Below are 6,000 nucleotides of genomic sequence, written 5' to 3'. Positions count from 1 at the left end.
CTTTCTATCATCTTCCAACACTTACATGACACATTTACTTCGCCTGATAGAATTTTCAAACTTAGGAGCTATGTATTTAAATAATTTTCTGGTCAAATGGGGATGACCCACAGAGATGTTATGGGGAGGGAGGTGGGAGGGGGGTTCATGTTTGGGAACACATGTAAGAATTAAAGATTTTAAAATTTAAAAAAAAAAAACAAAACAAAACTATTATTCGTTGTGTTTGCATGCTCAGTTGCTTCAGTCGTGTCTGACTTTTTGTGACCCTGTGGACTGTAGGCCGCCAGGCTCCTTTGTCCATGAGATTTTCCTGGCAAGAATACTGGATGGGTTGCCATGCCCTCCTCCAGATTTTCCTGACCCAGGGATCCAACCTGTATCTCTTGTGTCTCCTGCATTGCCGACAGATTCTTTTACTGCTGAGCCACCGGGGAAGCCCATTCTTCATTATTGTTCCCTATTTTAATACTACTGTATCAGTTAACAATTACTGTGAACCAAAAAGGCCCTTGGAAGCCTAGTGTCTTAAAACAAACTTGTGAGTCTAGTAATCAGCTGGGCAGTCCTCTCTTACTCCTTCTGGTCCCAAATCCAAATTTTCAATAATTACTGGGCATTTAGATTAATTCTACTGTCACAATTTTCATTGTATTTGATCAAAAGAGCATTATCTTTCTAATGGATCAGATTAATTAACTTCTACATAATCTCCAATTTCATCTTTTGGTTACCTCCAATTATTCTCTATTGCCATAGATGTCTCTAGAAATGTGATAATGTTTATGACACTAATAAAAATCTTTATAGTCATTCTCATGCTTTTCAGATAAGCTATAAAATGCTTGAAATTTGGCTGTCTTCATTACCTAACATGTTTGGGAATATTTCTTGCTACTCTTTCACTTACTTTGTTGAGTCTAATAACTATAGAATCACATGCTGTTTTCTCCGGCAGTAATACTTTGCACTATATTCATTTCATCTTTATGCTCCAGTCTTAATCAGCCTAATAATTTTTGGTTTTATCTTCAACATAATTTTCTCAAGGAAGGTTTTTTTTTTTAAATATAAGTTTCATATTCTCACGGGCTTCCCTAGTTGTTGAGTCAGTAAAGAGTCTGCCTGCAATGCAGGAGACCTGGGTTCGATCCCTGGGTTGGGAAGATCCCCTAGAGAAGGAAATGGCAACCCACTCCATATTCTCACCTGGAGAATCCCATGGACAGAGAAGCCTGGCAGGCTACAGTCCATGGAGTCACAAGAGTTGGACACAACTGAGTGACTAAGCACACACATAACTTATACCAGCTACAGATGAATTATATTTTCTTGAACTGTTACTATACTCCGCAAATGTCCTGATATTTCTATTTCAATTTGTTAATTACTTACAACTGCAATTTTGAATTTCATTCTTATATTGTCTTCTACTCTACTGATGTTCAGTAACCTTTCTGCAGTGATGCAAATATTTATAATCTTGGCTTTCCAAAACAGCAGTCACTAGCTACAAGTGATTGCAGTGCCTTTGATATAGTCATATATTATGGCCAATGAACTGAATGGCTAGTCTTATTTTATTTTAATTGATTTAATTTTAAATAATCACATGAGCTAGTGATTAATGTGTAGCACAATTCTAGCCTATTTGCTTTTGTGGGTGGAATTCAAAAATATACTTTAATAGCTGTATTGCCATACTTTCTGTTATAATACCTGGTTATGCAAGGAGATCCAATCAGTCCATTCTGAAGGAGATCAGCCCTGGAATTGCTTTGGAAGGAATGATGCTAAAGCTGAAACTCCAGTACTTTGGCCACCTCATGTGAAGAGTTGACTCATTGGAAAAGACTCTGATGCTGGGAGGGATTGGGGGAAGGAGGAGAAGGGGACGACAGAGGATGAGATGGCTGGATGGCATCATTGACTCGATGGACGTGAGTCTGAGTGAACCCCGGGAGCTGGTGATGGACAGGGAGGCCTGGCGTGCTGCGAGTCATGGGGTTGCAAAGAGTTGGACATGACTGAGCGACTGAACTGAACTGAACTGAACTGAATATTTAATGAATGTACAAATGTGTAGCCCTTCTTTATGACCTGAAAATATCTGAAAAGACCTGTAGGCACAGTCCATCATCCAAAAAAAATGCAATCTTTTCTGTATCTTACTGTGAATACACTTAGAATTCCCTCTAATGGCCTTTCTTAATATGTAGAGTGTATCACTTGGACTATTAGGTATTTCTAATTTTCTCTTCCTTTATATTATATACTCCTCAGTGTTCTTACTCTCACTCCCTATACCTTCCCACCTTGAATCTTTGATCTGTACAATTCATGATATAGATTATCAAGACTAAGAAAATATTTTCCTTGCCTCCATTTTGAAGAATTCTTCTGAATCTTTGCAGAAAATAGCCTTTTATATTTTCTCTTGGAGAGCAAGTTTAGGTTTTTCCTCTATCAAAATTAAAGCATATTATTGACACTATTGAAGGTTTATAGCAAACTCTTGAAGTATTTATATGCTAAACACAGGCCTTTTCACCGTAGATCGATATGTGAAGAAAGCAAGGAGATGTAGTGGGTGTTATGTGCAAAATAAAGGCAAAATGTAGAAGCTCATCCTGACGTTTTCACACCATATGGAATAGCATAAAGTGGAACATTAGAATTTAAAGTGTAAAGATTGATATTTTACTTTTACCATTAAAAATTTCAGCTAAATGTGTACATGTAGTGTATATACTAAATATATAGTCACAATAAACAGAGCTAATCTGACACATGTCAGGAATACCTAGTAAACTGATCATCCCTTCACACTGCCTAAATATTGGGTTGGCAAAAAAAAGGTTACGGGTTTTAAGTAAAAACAGATGACACATTTTTTATTTTCACGAAGACACATTCTTTATTTTCACTTTATGAAACAATGAATTCACAAAATAAGATCTTTTTGACCAACACAATCAGACAATATTCAATTTCAAAACCTAGGGCTTGTGGAGCGCAATTTAAAAATACTAACCAAAGCACCTTCCTCATTTGACAAGTTAAGAAATAAAAGCAAGAGGTCATAAGATTTGCCCAAATCAATATATTAATGCCGTATCTATGATTAGCTAGCACTCAGTTCTTCTGATCCCTAATAGAATCTCTTTTGTTCAGCTTGGTTTATTTTATTTCATGGCTTATCCTTTCCCTATTAAAAATAGCCTCTTCTCATTTTTAATACAAAATGTACAGAAAGATAAAGGGAAGATATCTAATATAGTGTTCCTATAAAAATCTTAATAATAAATCTCTTTCATTTTTGTAGGATGTGTATTTCAAATTAGTCACTCTGCTTCCTGATTTTCCTTTGAGTATTCTTTTTAAATATTGTACTTTTTATTTTTTATTTTTTTTGGCAATTGGTTTTTCATTTCCATCTTCCTCAAAGCCAAATGGCTATATCATGAAAGTAAGACCCCTTTGTTTTGATGACTGTGGATTCCTGTCTTCTTAATAGAGTCTCTGGTTCATAATACTTGACCAGAGGATTGGAGTTAGATTGAGCTGAAAATTTCCCTTAGGTAGGGAGATGGGAAAGTGAAATTTTAAAATTGCTTTATAAATTAAACCAGACAAAGTGGACAAAATAACTTCCAGTTTGCAAAAAAAAAGAGAGGTTATACATTACATCTTCTTGAGTATCAGAAAATTTTGTTCCTTTGTCCAAAACAATTAATAAATATGTAGAGCTGAAAGGATATTCTTATTTTGTTTGTTTGTTTTAAACTAATGGAGAGTCTCCTAAAAGAGCATTTTCAGCAGTGAAAAGTAGAAAACTATTATTTTTTTTTTAATTTGCAGAGAGAAGGAAATAGAGATTTTCTATTGAATAGTAAGGGAGAGAGGGACTCTAAATTGTGAATCAAGTAGTGAAGACTACATAGTATATAGTAGACACATTTTGTTTGTTTTGTGCCTCTTGAGGCATTGAGTGTTTTGGTAAGGTACGGAATGATAGAAAAAAATCATGATAGCAGAAGTTATTTGAATGAAATGGATGAAAATAATAGAGAGAAAAGTAAATCATTAATTTGGTAATTACAGAATATGTATTTAATTTATAAAAATAATATTGATGAATAATCACAGTAGTTAATGTTTTGTAATCAGAAGGGAAGCATCTTGGTCCGCTGGGACTGCTGTAACAAAAAACTATAAGGTGGATGTAGTAAATAATAAAGATTTATTTCACACAGTTCTGGAGGCTGGGAAGTCTAAGATTAGGGTTCCAGCAGATTCGGTGTCTGGTGAAAGCCTGATTTCTGGTTTACAAATGGCTAACTTCTCGCTATGTTCTTCTGTTGCAGAGAAGAGAGAGCATTGGACCTTTCATCTTTCTACAAAGGATGCTAAGTCATTCATGGGACCTCTACCTTCATGAGTTCAACTTAACCTAATTACTTCCCAATGGCCTCAACTCCAAATATCCCAAATTATAGATTAGGGTTTCAATACACAGAATTTTTTTTTTTGTTTTTTGGGGGGGGAAGTGGACACAACATTTGGTCTAAAGCAGGGGAAAAGTATTATTTTTATTCTTTGATAATCCTGTATCTTCACTAATCTCTTTTTAGTACACATGAAGTCTCATTTTGTGCTAACTGAAGATTGGCAAAAGATATGAGAAAATCCGGTAATGGTTTCTTCTCCTCTCAGTTTAATTTAGACTTTCTTAGCTTATTTCAACCCCACCCCAGTACTCTTGCCTGGAAAATCCCATGGACGGAGGAGCCTAGTAGGCTGTAGTCCATGGGGTCGCTAAGAGTCAGACACGACTGAGCGACTTCACTTTGACTTTTCACTTTCACGCATTGGAGAAGGAAATGGAAGCCCATTCCAGTGTTCTTGCCTGGAGAATCCCAGGAACGGGGGAGCCCGGTGGGCTGCCGTCTCTGGGGTCGCACAGAGTTGGACAAGACTAAAATGACTTAGCAGCAGCAGCAGTTTATTTCAAAACAATAAATGTATCAAATGAAATAATTCTGAGTTTGGACAAATCAATTTCCCAGAAATTTAGAAAAGTTAAAATGGATCAAAATTTGCAGTGCTTAAAGACTCATTGGTATACTTGAGAGTGCTAATGTACATTCTGGGAAATATAGAGACTTCTGGGAAGCATATATGAAGTGAAGAGAATAAAATGTCCATTTGTAGATACATTGTCATGTACTTGGGTCATAAGGAGGAGCTTTCATCCACTCTCTTACCAATTCTGTTTATTTGTGTAATTAAATAGAAATATGTTTATTGATTTCCCTCCAAGATGAGTTTGAATTTTAGATATTCAGTATTCACAATCAATAGAGGAGAGAATTGATTACTTTGAAATAGACAACATTATATTTTTCAGATATGTTACTGTGAGCATTTATGGCTAACAAGTTCTAGTTTACATCATATATATTGACTTCATCAAGATTTTGAAAGATGTGATGCTCTTATCATTTTAGCAATATATTCTGATGGCCCAATTTTAGTCTGGATATAAAGTCAGGCAAAGGGAATATATTACTAAATAGCTCATATTCTCAGTTACTCTTATTATCAATTTATAAATATTTATTTTCTAACAAAAGAGGATTAATCAATATAGTTAATGTAAACACATCTCAGCACACTGTCACCATCTTCCAAATGATTAGATAAAACATTAAGAAATTATAAATAATATTTCTTTACTGATGATGTGACAGAATTAGAGAACTAATTCCTTTCAATCTAGTCCTTTCTAACATCTACAACACTCACAACTATTAATATGTTTTCTGGCTTCCTTCTTTTGTACCCTGTGAAATGACCAGGCCTGGAAACGAGAAACAGTCCTGTAAGTATACATCTTTATTAGAGAATGAGCACAGCCAGTCAGGGGAATAGAGGGAGATGGTAAGGAATTCATAAAGCAAGGTGATTCACTACAGATTGTGGTGCAGATAAACTATA

The sequence above is a fragment of the Capricornis sumatraensis genome, chromosome 7 (assembly GCF_032405125.1).
Source record: "Capricornis sumatraensis isolate serow.1 chromosome 7, serow.2, whole genome shotgun sequence".
Lineage (NCBI taxonomy): Eukaryota > Metazoa > Chordata > Mammalia > Artiodactyla > Bovidae > Capricornis > Capricornis sumatraensis.
Note: the sequence above shows the minus strand (reverse complement) of the source record.